This window comes from Delphinus delphis, chromosome X (assembly GCF_949987515.2).
Source record: "Delphinus delphis chromosome X, mDelDel1.2, whole genome shotgun sequence".
NCBI lineage: Eukaryota > Metazoa > Chordata > Mammalia > Artiodactyla > Delphinidae > Delphinus > Delphinus delphis.
The window spans coordinates 49,454,994-49,468,609 of record NC_082704.1 but is presented as its reverse complement, the minus strand read 5'-3'; the positions used below and the strand labels follow the sequence as shown (position 1 = coordinate 49,468,609).

General features: G+C 38.0%; 2 pseudogenes; one reads left to right on the top strand and one right to left on the bottom strand.

The window, feature by feature from the left end:
• The first annotated feature begins 609 nt into the window (after window positions 1-609).
• On the top strand, window positions 610-1,393 carry LOC132418141 (bromodomain testis-specific protein-like; annotated as a pseudogene).
• Window positions 1,394-3,478: 2,085 nt separating this feature from the next.
• LOC132418139 (uncharacterized) lies at window positions 3,479-6,093 on the bottom strand (annotated as a pseudogene).
• Window positions 6,094-13,616: the final 7,523 nt, after the last annotated feature.

The window sequence follows — 13,616 nt, the reverse complement described above, 5'->3', positions numbered from 1 at the left end:
ATTTTATGACTTGTTTTCCCTATAAAAGGAGGTATATACCCAACAACTCTAGACTTCTATCCTTATGTCTTTGTGACTGGAAAGGAAAAGGCTGTTAACTGATATCTCTAGTTAGAAAAATCTCAAAAAATGGCTGTCTCAGGTTGGTTTAAGTGTCTATCCCTTGACTATCAATGGTGCCCATTGTGGTAGGGTCACATGAGAGAATGGCAGTTCCTACTCAGTCTATATGGCTAAACTGGAAGGAGGGGAAACTGCCTAAAAAGAAATGTGGGAAAGAAGGTATTACAGTCATAGTAATGACAGTGAATACAATCCAAGATTACAATAGTGACTGAAGTGATCTATTAATAAACATTTATTCTTGTTATCCTCACCAATTGCACATTCATAACATGTTTATACAATAATCTGGATTGCAAACTTTACTTAAGAGAACACTTGTAAAACTTGATTCTTTTTAAAATATAATTTATAATAAAAATAGGCCATTGGAAGTGGTTCCCGAATGAATGAAAACAGCAGCAGTAGCAGCATCAGTAGCTCATCAGAGTCTGAAAGTAGTAGCAGTGATTCAAGTTCTTCAGACGCAGTGATTCCGAATCAGAAATGTTTCCTAAATTTACTGGAGTAAAACAGAATGATTCTTCTTCTAAAGAGAAAGTAAAGATACAATCTTCTGTGCAAGATACAACCTCTGGGAAAACTAGCCTGGTTCATCAGACTACATGTTCAGGTGGAACACCACCAAATCATCACCAGTTAGTTATCAAGTTATCAAGAATCAGAATGTTTACAGAGTGTGGAAAATATTTCACTTTTACAAATTCTGCCTCTTTCAGATAATCCTGAACAATGCTTGAATGGCCTAACTGTGATGCACCAGTCTGGTGATAATGACACAGTGGTGTTAGAATCAGAATGCCAAGTTCCAGTGCAAAAGGATATAAAGATCAAGAATGCAGATTCTTGGAAAAGTTTAGGCAAACCAGTCAAAACATCAGGGGTAATGAAATCAACAGATGAACTCTTCAACCAATTTAGAAAAGCAGTGATAGAAAAGGAAGTGAGAGCTCAAACACAGGAACTAATACAGAAACATCTGGAACAGAATACAAAGGAACCAAAAGTATTTCAAGAAAATCAAAGGGACCATGGCTTCACTCTAGAATCTTTTCCAAATAAAATGCAAAACAAGTGTCTTGGAGAAGAGCAGAAAGAACGTCAGCAGTCACTGTAAGCTCAAGATGGAGGCAAACTCTGGCTTCTCAAAGACTGTAATTTAGCAAGGGGGAAAGAGCAAGAGTGGAGGAGAAGAGAAGCAATGGCTGGTACCATTGATATGACTCTTCAAAGTGACATTATGACAATGTTTGAAAACAACTTTGATTAAAACTAGGTTTTTTAATTAACCATCAACTTAAATGAATAATACAAAAGATTAAAATGCAAATGGTAAAATGATTGCTTTCAGACACCAAGATACCAATCTTATATTGTATTTCGACTGCTCTAAGATGATTAAACAATTTTCACTTAAAAAAAATAATAAATAAAAAATAATTTATAATAAAAATAGATGAATGCATTCTAAGTCAGAGCATTACTATGACTATGTATATAATTTCAAATAACTGAATACTAAAAACATGCAGTAAATTCTTCAATTGTTTGGAAATATAATCTAGATGTAGTATAGTGAAACAACTTCATTGTGTAACTTAAAGCATTTGAATTAACAAAAGAAAATTTCAGTAGTAATTGTTTCCTGAAGTCTTGATAATTTAAGTATCTTCAAATCCATACGCATATATGATAAATAAATAACATCTGGGAATTTGAAAATTGTGTGATATTTAAAGATAATTTCTTAAGATTTAAAATATTACTATGCAATAGTGTTATTTCTCCCCTAAATTTTCCTTAAAAATCCCTACAATAAATCTCAAGTCAACATTTAAGATATAAGTCTATTATTATGCTATAACTTATTTCTAAGAGTAGCATAACTTCTCATATTAAATGGATATTTTTGAAAAGGTTATATGAATGTTTAGATACCATAATGTCAAGCTTCCTTCTTGCCTCAGAAACACATGAAGTGACATTTGTGACTCAGTAATATGGGACTGAAATAAAAGATGAAACTATATAACATAATTTCTCATTAGTCACAGTATGCAATTTCAAAATTTCATTTAAAAAGTAGGATGTCCTTTGAATATAACACAGAATCATATCTCTACCTGATCAAGAAATGTAGTCTTCTAATAAAATTAATATCATGGCTGTATTACAATGAATAAAGGCTGAGATATTTTATCATTTCTATTAACATTACTAATAATGACAAAATAAGCAACTAAAATAGAATATGGATTTAGGGAGGGAGGGAGGGAGCGAGAAAAAAGGAAGGAAGGAAAAGATGAAAGGAAATCTATGCTCAAAGATAGAGTAATTAAAAAGAAAACTTCACTGAATTTTGAACCAAAGTAATTAAAAAATTGAATTTTTATACCCAAGCACATGCAAAATTTCAGGAAGTAGTATTAAAGAAGAACTACACTTAGACAAGTGATGGAAAATTTTTTAAATTACAGGGAAAAAAAGGAAACTCTGTTAATCTCCCATAAAGAGAAAAAGCACAATAGCTATGAAAGAGAATCATACTGTCACTGAATTTCTCATTTGTATAAGTGTAAGTTATACTGTAGGAGAATATCTCAAGAATGGAAAGAAAATGATTGTAAGGCAAGAAACACATGCTCAAGCAAGATAGCATTCATATGGGAAGATAAAATGAAATATTTTCAGCTGTACGAGTTGTATTAAACAGGACTTTCTTAGTTATAAGTGACAGAAACCCATCAAGAATAGTTTATATAACTGAAAAATCCAAAGGTAGACTTGAAGAATAGCTAGATTGATAAGGTCAAAATTTTCATCAAGAATTTCATTATCTCCATATTTTGGTTCTGTGTTTGCATCATTCTCAGAAAGACTTTGCTCTTATAGTTGAAAGGTAACCACAGCAACTAGAAATTAACACCTCAGTGGAAAGAGAGCCATTTTTTTTCACTCTTTCTAAAAAAGTCCCAGGCATGACTATAACCAGTCCAAACTAGGTCATGTTCTCATCCCTGAACCAATTACTGTGAGTGTCTGATTAGCTGATCATGGATTGGTGCCCAGTTCTTCAGTGAGAGATGATGTTGTCTTGACCACAACCATATAAATGAGAGAAGGGGAAAGATGATCATTGAAAGGAAATTTTAAATTCCATTAGAAAAATAAGATAAAATAGAAAATGGATAGTCACAAAACAAAAACGGTCCATGTATTAGTCAGAATTTTCCAGAGAAACAAAACACTCAATATATCCTTATATATTAATAAGGAATAATCCCACACAATTATGGAAGCAGACAAGTCCCTAGGGTCTCGGCCTAGATTGAAATGTTGTAGTTTTGAATTGATCTTAATCAAAGGGCATAGTAATACTAAGAGATGTGTTAAGTGGTCTCCTGTATTGGAAACACAATCTCCTTTCCTCCATGTGGAGTAGTAGTCCAATTTCCCTTTGGTAATCAGGATCAATCACTGCAGCCAACACCATAACTTCCTGCTTTATCTGTTGATTCAGAGGAATAAGGAGCCCAAAGTGGCTGGAGCCAGTTTTAATTTTTACTTCAGTGGAATCATTGGTGTATTTCATGATGGAAGCATTTCTCTCTAAGATCACTAGACCTGAAAAACATAAGCTCACAGGCATAGGAAGCCAAAATTTTGCTAGTAGGTTATTTGGGGTAACAGTGAGTGGGGCCATTTCCACCCCTTTATTCCTGGACCCATGAATCCTGGCTGTGAGAGAAACAGTACTATATATTGGATGCAATTTATAGCACATAGAGTGTTCTAGAGAACCTTGCACCAGCCCTGCAAGGTGTTTCCACTTAGCTGGCACTGTAACTGAGTCTTCAAAAGGCCATTCCACCTTCCATCGTATCAAGCTATATCCTGCATGGTAGTGAAGAACGTGGTAAAACCAGTGAATTCCATAAGCATGGGCCCACTGTCACACACTATTTGCTGTGAAGTGAGCCCCTTGATCAGAAGTGATGCTGTGTAGAATGCCCTAATAGTGGACAAGGCATTCTGTAAGTCCACAGATGGTAGTTTTGGCAAAAGTATTGTGTGCAAGGAAGGCAAATCCATATTGAGTGTCTACTCCAGTAAAAACAAAACACTGCCCCTTTCATCATGTACATGGTCCAGTGTAATCAATATGGCCCAGGTAGCTGGCTGAGTGACTACCCAGGGATTGCTGTCATTCAGGAGACTCATTGTTGGTCTCTGCTGCTGGCAGATTGGACACTCAGCAGTGGCTGTGCCCAAGTCAGCATTGCTGAGTTGAAGTTCATGTCGCTGAGCCTATGCATAACCTCCATTTCTGCCACCATGACCACAATGTTCATGAGTCCATTGAGTGATGATAGGAGTGGTTAGGGAGAGGCTGACTGGTACTCACAGAACAGGTCATTCTATCCACTTGATTATTAAAATTCTTCTCTACTGAGGTCACCTTTTGATGACCATTCACAAAAGACACATTTATCTTCATATGGTTTGCCCATTCAGAGACATCTATCCATATACCTTTCTCAAATTTCTATGTCACCCATGTTTCTTCCAAGTCCCTGACCATCTAGCCAAATCATTGGCCTCAGCCCATGAATCAGTATATAATTGCACATCCAGCCATTTCTCCTTCAAAAAAAAAGTAAGCAATTAGGTGCACTACTGAAAGGTCTGTCTACTGGGATGATCTCCCTTCACCACTATCCTTCAACTATGTCCCAGAAAGGAGCTGCAGTGCTGCAGCTCTCCACCTGTAGATGGTACCTGAATTTCACACAAAACCATCAGTAAACCAGGCCTGATTCTTGTCTTCCTCTGTCAACTGATGGTAGGGAACTCCCCATGAAACCATAGGTGTAGGCTGTGAGAGAGACAGCAATGTAGCAGGAATGGGGACCATGGACATTTTGGCCACTTCTTCATGTAACTTATACCTTCAAGGCCTGCTCTGGCCCAGTTAGTTATAAACCACTTCCATGTGATGATGGAATGCTTCTGTGTATGTGCAATTGTATAACTTGGTGGATCAGATAACACCAAGTTCAGGATGGAAAGCTCACAGCACATGGTAACTTGGTGGCCTACTGTTGCATTCAGTCTTTATTAAGGCCCAGTTGCAGGCAAAAAAAAAAAAAAAAGTGTCTCAAAAGGAGAGTAGCTACCTTAAGAGGATGGCACAGTTTTGTTGCAAAATCCTAAAGGCATGCACTAAGATTCACCTATAGGGACCTTCCAAAGGCTCCACAGAGCATCCCGATCTGCCACCGACATTTCAAGTACCATTGGATCTGCTGGATCATATGGTCCAAGTGATGTAATTGCTTGCACAATAGCTTGGACCTGCTGCGGAACTTTCCCTTCTTCTGTGCCCCACTTAAAACTAGCAGCTTTTTGGGTTACCCAGTACATGGGCAAAAGTAACACACCCAAATGAGGAATATATTGCCTCCAAAATCCAAAGAGGTCCACTCAGCATTGTGTTTCTCCTTTAGTTGTTGGAGGGGCTAGATGCAACAATTTGTTCTTCACCTTTGAAGGGATAGCTCAACATACCCCATAACACTAGACACGTAGATATTTTACTGAAGTAGACAACCTATAAGAGTTTCTTAGATTTATTCCCCATCCTCTGATAAGCAAATGTCTTGCCAATAAGTAGGCTGTTACTTCTGGTTTACTAGGTTCAATCAGCATAAATTTATCAATGTAATGGATCAGTGTGAAAACTTGCAGAAGGAAAAGGCGACTAAGATCCACATGAACTAAATAATGACATAGGGCCAGATAGTACACATACCTCTGAAATAGGACAGTAAAAGTATATTTCTTACCTTGCCAGCTGAAAGAAAACTGCTTCTGGTCATCTTTATTAACAGGTATGGAGAAAAAGCATTTGTCCATTTCTTCCAGGTTGTCCATTTTATTGGCATATAGGTGCTTGTAGTAATCTCTCATGATCCTTTGTATTTCTGCAATGTCAGTAGTTACTTCTTTTTCATTTCTAATTCTAATAATTTGAGTCTTCTCCCTATTTTTCTTGTTGAGTCTGGCTAATGGTTTATCAATTTTGTTTATCCTCTCAAAGAACCAGCTTTATTTTTATTGATCTTTGCTATTGTTTCCTTCATTTCTTTTTCATTTATTTCTGCTCTGACTTTTATGATTTATTTCCTTCTGCTAACTTTGGGGTTCTGTGATCTTTCTCTAAAGGCTTTAGATGTAAGTTAGGTTGTTTATTTGAGATGACTCTTGTTTCTTGAGGTAAGTTTGTATTGCTATAAACTTCCCTCTTAAAACTGCTTTTCCTGCATCCCATAGGATTTGGGTCATAATTTTTTTTAAACATATTTATTGGAATAAAATTGCTTTACAAAGGGGTGTTAGTTTCTGCTTTACAACAAAATGAATCGGTTATATATATATATATATATATATATATATATATATATATATACATATGTTCCAATATCTATTCCCTCTTGCATCTCCCTCCCTCCAACCCTCCCTATCCCACCTCTCCAGGCAATCACAAAGCACCGAGCTAATCTCCCTGTGCTATGTGGCTGCTTCCCACTAGCTATCTACCTTATGTTTGTTAGTGTATATATGTCCATGCCTCTCTCTTGCTTTGTCACAGCTTACCATTCCCCCTCCCCATATCCTCAAGTCCATTCTCTAGTAGGTCTGTGTCTTTATGCCTGTCTTACCCCTAGGTTCTTCATGACATTTCTTTTTCTTAAATTCCATATATATGTGTTAGCATACGGTATTTATCTCTCTCTTTCTAACTTACTTCACTCTGTATGACATACTCTAAGTCTATCCACCTCATTACAAATAGCTCAATTTTGTTTCTTTTTATGGCTGAGTAATATTCCATTGTATATATGTGCCACATCTTCTTTATCCATTCATCCGATGGTAGACATTTAGGTTGTTTCCATCTCCAGGCTATTGTAAATAGAGCTGCAATGAAAAATTTGGTTCATGACTCTTTTTGAAGTATGGTTTTCTCAGGGTATATACCCAGTAGTGGGATTGCTGGGTCATATGGTAGGTCTACTTGTAGTTTTTTAAAGAACTTCCATACTGTTCTCCACAGTGGTTATATCAATTTACATTCCCACCAACAGTGCTAGAGGGTTCCCTTTTCTCCACACTCTCTCGAGCATTTATTGTTTCTAGATTTTTTGATGATGGCCATTCTGACCAGTGTGAGATGATATCTCATTGTAGTTTTGATTTGCATTTCTATAATGATTAGTGATTTTGAGCATTCTTTCATGTTTTTGTTGGCAGTCTGTATATCTTCTTTGGAGAAATGTCTATTTAGGTCTTCTGCCCATTTCTGGATTAGGTTGTTTGTTTTTTGTTATTAAACTGCATGAGCTGCTTATAAATATTGGAGATTAATCTTTTGTCAGTTGCTTCATTTGCAAATACTTTTACCCATTCTGAGGGTTGTCTTTTGGTCTTGTTTATGGTTTCCTTTGTTGTGCAAAAGCTTTGAAGTTTCATTAGGTCCCATTTGTTTATTTTTGTTTTTATTTCCATTTCTCTAGGAGGTGGGTCAAAAAGGATCTTGCTGTGATTTATGTCATAGAGTGTCCTGCCTATGTTTTCCTCTAAGAGTTTGATAGTTTCTGGCCTTATATTTAGGTCTTTAATCCATTTTGAGCTTATTTTTTGTATGGTGTTAGGGAGTGATCTAATTTCATACTTTTACATGTACCTGCCCAGTTTTCCCAGCACCACTCTTTGAAGAGGCTGTCCTTTCTCCACTGTACATTCCTGCATCCTTTATCAAAGATAAAGTGACCATATGTGCATGGGTTTATCTCTGGGCTTTCTACCCTGTTCCATTGATCTATCTTTCTGTTTTTATGCCAGTACCACACTGTCTTGATTTCTGTAGCTTTGTAGTATAGTCTGAAGTTAGGGAGGCTGATTCCTCTGGCTCCATTTTGCATTCTCGAGAATGCTTTCGCTATTCGGGGTCTTTTGTGTTTCCATACAAATTGTGAAATTTTTTCTTCTAGTTCTGTGAAAAATGCCAGTGGTAGTTTGATAGGGAATTCATTGACTCTGTAGGTTGCTTTAGGTAGTATCGTCATTTTCACAATGTTGATTCTTCCAATCCAAGAACATGGTATATCTCTCAATCTATTTGGATCATATTTAATTTCTTTCATCAGTGTCTTATAATATTCTGCATACAGGTCTTTTGTCTCCTTAGGTAGGTTTATTCCTAGATATTTTATTCTTTTTGTTGCAATGATAAATGGGAGTGTTTCCTTGATTTCATTTTCAGATTTCTCATCATTAGTGTATAGGAATGCCAGAGATTTCTGTGCATTAATTTTGTATCCTGCTACTTTACCAATTTCATTGATTAGCTCTAGCAGTTTTCTGGTAGCATATTTAGTATTCTCTATGTATAGTATCATGTCATCTGCAAACAGTGACAGCTTTACTTCTTCTTTTCCGATTTGGATTCCTTTTATTTGCTTTTCTTCTCTGATTGCTGTGGCTAAAACTTCCAAAACTATGTTGAATAAGAGTGTTGAGAGTGGGCAACCTTGTCTTCTTCCTGATCTTAGTGGAAATGCTTTCAGTTTTTCACCATTGAGGATGATGTTGGCTGTGGGTTTGTCATATATGGCCTTTATTATGTTGAGGAAAGTTCCCTCTATGCCTACTTTCTGCAGGGTTTTTATCATAAATGGGTGTTGAATTTTGTCAAAAGCTTTATCTGCATCTATTGAGATGATCATATGTTTTTTCTCCTTCAATTTGTTAATATGGTGTATCACATTGATTGATTTGCGTATGTTGAAGAATCCTTGCATTCCTGGAATAAACCCCACTTGATCATGGCGTTTGATCCTTTTAATGTGCTGTTGGATTCTGTTTGCTAGTATTTTGTTGAGGATTTTTGCATCTATGTTCATCAGTGATATTGGCCTGTAGTTTTGTTTCTTTGTGACATCCTTGTCTGGTTTTGGTATCAGGGTGATGGTGGACTCATAGAATGAGTTTGGGAGTGTTCCTCCAACTGCTGTATTTTGGAAGAGTTTGAGAAAGATAGGTGACAGCTCTTCTCTAAATGTTTGATAGAATTTGCCTGTGAAACCATCTGGTCTTGGGTTTTTGTTTGTCGGAAGATTTTTAATCACAGTTTCAATTTCAGTGCTTCTGATTTGTCTGTTCATATTTTCTATTTCTTCCTGATTCAGTCTTGGCAGGTTGTGCATTTCTAAGAATTTGTCCATTTCTTCCAGGTTGTCCATTTTATTGGCATAGAGTTGCTTGTAGTAATCTCTCATGATCTTTTCTATTTCTTCAGTGTCAGTTGTTACTTCTCCTTTTTCATTTCTAATTCTATTGATTTGATTCTTCTCCCTTTTTTTCTTGATGAGTCTGGCTAATGGTTTATCAATTTTGTTTGTCTTCTCAAAGAACCAGGTTTTAGTTTTATTGATCTTTGCTATCATTTCCTTCATTTCTTTTTCATTTATTTCTGATCTGATTTTTATGATTTCTTTCCTTCTGTTAACTTTGGGGTTTTTTGTTCTTCTTTCTCTAATTGCTTTAGGTGCAAGGTTAGGTTGTTTATTCGAGATGTTTCCTGTTTCTTGAGGTAGGATTGTATTGCTATCAACTTCCCTCTTAGAACTCCTTTTGTTGCATCCCATAGATTTTGGATCATCGTGTCTCCATTGTCATTTGTTTCTAGGTATTTTTTTATTTCCTCTTTGATTTCTTCAGTGATCACTTTGTTCTTACGTAGTGTATTGTTCAGCCTACAAATGTTTGTATTTTTTACAGACCTTTTCCTGTAATTGATATCTATTCTCATAGCCTTGTGGCCGGAAAAGATACTTGATTCAATTTCAATTTTCTGAAATTTACCAAGGCTTGATTTGTGACCCAAGATATGATCTATCCGGGAGAATGTTCCATGAGCAATAGAGAAAAATGTGTATTCTGTTGTTTTTGGATGGACTATCCTATAAATATCAAATAAGTCCATGTTGTTTAATGTATCATTTAAAGCTTGTGTTTCCTTATTTATTTTCATGCTGGATCATCTGTCCATTGGTGAAAGTGGGGTGTTAAAGTCCCCTACTATGGATGTGTTACTGTCGATTTCCCCTTTTATGCCTGTTAGTATTTGCTTTCTGTATTGAGGTGCTCCTATGTTGGGTGCATAAATATTTACAATTGTTATATCTTCTTCTTGGATCAATCCCTTGCTCATTATGTAGTGTCTTTCTTTGTCTCTTCTAATAGTCTTTATTTTAAAGTCATGTTGTCTGATATGAGAATTTCTATTCCAGCTTTCTTTTGGATTCCATTTGCATGAAATAACATTTTCCATCCCATTACTTTCAGTCTGTATGTGTCTCTAGGTCTGAAGTGGGTCTCTTGTAGACAGCAAATATATGGGTCTTCTTTTTGTATCCATTCAGCCAATCTGTGTCTTTTGGTGGGAGTATTTAGTCCCTTTACATTTAAGGTAATTATCAATATGTATGTTCCTATTCCCATTTTCTTAATTGTTTTGGGTTCATTATTGTAGGTCTTTTCCTTCTCTTGTGTTTCTTGCAGAGAAAAGTTCATTTAGCAGTTTTTGTAGAGCTGGTTTGGCAGTACTGAGCTCTCTCAGCTTTTACTTGTCTGTAAAGATTTTAATTTGTCTATCAAATCTGAATGAGATCCTTGCTGGTTACAGTCATCTTGGTTGCAGGTTTTTCTCCTTCATCACTTTCAATATGTCCTGCCACTCCCTTCTGGCTTGCAGAGTTTCTGCTGAAAGATCAGCTGTTAACCTTATGGGGATTTCCTTGTATGTTATTCACTGTTTTTCCCTTGCTGCTTTTAATATGCTTTTTTTGTATTTAATTTTTGACAGTTTGATTAATATGTGTCTTGGCATGTTTCTCCTTGGATTTATCCTATATGGGACTCTCTGTGCTTCCTGGACTTGATTAACTATTTCCTTTCCCATATTAGGGAAGTTTTCAACTATAAACTGTTCAAATATTTTCTCTGTCCCTTTCTTTTTTTCCTCTTCTGGAACCCCTATAATTCAAATGTTCATGTCTTTAATGTTTTCCCAGAGGTTCTGAGACTGTCCTCAGTTCTTTTCATTCTTTTTTCTTTATTCTGCTCTGCAGTAGTTATTTCCACTCTTTTACCTTCCAGGTCACTTATCCGTTCTTCTGCCTCAGTTATTCTGCTATTGATCCCATCTAGAGTATTTTTCATTTCATTTATTGTGTTGTTCATCATTGTTTGTTTCATCTTTAGTTCTTCTAGGTTCTTGTTAAATGTTTCTTGCATTTTCTCCATTCTATTTCCAAGATTTTGGATCATCTTTACTATCATTATTCTGAATTCTTTTTCAGGTAGACTGCCTATTTCCTCTTCATTTGTTTTTTTCTGATGGGTTTTTATCTTGCTCTTTCATCTGCTGTGTGTTTTTCTGTCTTCTCATTTTGCTTATCTTACTGTGTTTGGGGTCTCATTTTCACAGGCTGCAGGTTCATAGTTCCTGTTGTTTTTGGTGTCTGTCCCCAGTAGCTAAGTTTTGTTCAGTGGGTTGTGTAGGCTTCCTTGTGGAGGGGACTAGTGCCTGTGTTGTGGTGTATGTGGCTGGATCTTGTCTTTCTGTTGGGCAAGTCCACATCTGATGGTGTGTTTTGGGGTTATGATTTTAGGCATTTAGGCATTTATTATGATTTTAGGCAGCCTCTCTGCTAATGGGTGTGGTTGTGTTCCTGTCTTGCTAGTTGTTTGGCATAGGATGTTCAGCACTGTGCCTTGCTGGTTGTTGAATGAAGCTGGGTGCTGGCATTGAGATGGAGTTCTCTGGGAGATTTTTGCCATTTTATATTATGTGGAGCTGGGAGGTCTCTTGTGGACCAGTGTCCTGAATTTGGCTCTCCCACCTCAGAGGCACAGCACAGACTCCTGGCTTTAGCACCAAGAGCCTTTCATCCACACCACTCAGAATAAAAGGGAGTAAAAGTAGAAAGAAAGAATTAGTAGAGGTAGAAGGCAAGAAAGAAAGAATGAAAGAAAGAAAGAAAGAAAGAAGGGAGGGAGGGAGGGAGGGAGGAAGGAAGGAAGAGAGGAGGGAAGGAAGGGAAAAAGAAAGAAAGAAGATAAAGTAAAATGTAATAAAGTAAGATATATAATAAAGTTATTAAAATAAAAAAATAATTATTAAGAGAAAAAAAAACGGATGGATAGAGCCCTAGGACAAATGGTGGAAGCAAAGCTATACAGACAAAATCTCACACAGAAGCATACAGATACACACTCACAAAAAATGGAAAAGGGGAAAAATCATAAATCTTGCTCTCAAAGTCCACCTCCTTAATTTGGGATGATTCATTGTCTATTCATGTATTCCACAGATGCAGGGTACATCAAGTTGATTGTGGAGCTTTAATCCGCTACTTCTGAGGCAGCTTGGAGAGACTTCCCCTTTTCTTCTTTGTTCTCACAGCTCCCAGAGGCTCAGCTTTGGATTTGGCCCTGCCTCTTCGTATAGGTCACCAGAGGGCATCTGTTCTTCACTCAGACAGGATGGTGTCAAAGGAGCAGCTGATTCGGGGGCTCTGGCTCACTCAGGCCGGAGGGAGAAAGGGGCACGGAGTGCAGGGCAAGCCTGCAGCAGCAGAGGCCAGCGTGATGTTGCACCAGCCTGACGCATGCCATGCGTTCTCCCGGGGGAGTTGTCCCTGTATCCTGGGACCCTGGCAGTAGTGGGCTGCCCAGGCTGTCCGGAAGGGGGGTGTTGATAGTGACTTGTGCTCGCACACAGGCTTCTTGGTGGCGGCAGCAGCAGTCTTAACGTCTCATGCCTGTCTCTGGGGTCCGCGCTTTTAGCCGCAGCTCGCATCCATCTCTGGAGCTCCTTTAAGCAGTGCTCTTAATCCCCTCTCCTCCCTCACCAGGAAACAAAGAGGGAAGAAAAAGTCTCTTGCCTCTTTGGCAGGTCCAGAATTTTACCCAGACTCCCCGCCAGCCATGGTGCACTAACCCCCTCCAGGCTGTGTTCAAGCCGACAACCCCAGTCCTCTCCCTGTGCTCCGACCGAAGCCCTAGCCTCAGCTTCCAGCCCCGTCCACCCTGGCAGGTGAGCAGACGAGCCTCTCGGGCTGCTGAGTGCCAGTCAGCACCGATCCTCTGTGCGGGAATCTCTCCGCTTTGCCCTCCGCACCCCTGTTGCTGTGCTCTCCTCCATGGCTCCGAAGCTTTCCCTCTCCACCACCTGCAGTCTCTGCCCGCGAAGGGGCTTCCTAGTGTGTGGAAAACTTTCCTCCTTCACACTCCCACTGGTGCAAGTCCCGTCCCTATCCTTCTGTCTCTGTTTATTCTTTTTTCTTTTGCCCTACCCAGGTACATGGGGACTTTCTTACCTTTTGGGAGGTCTGAGGTCTTCTGACAGCGTTCAGTAAGTGTTC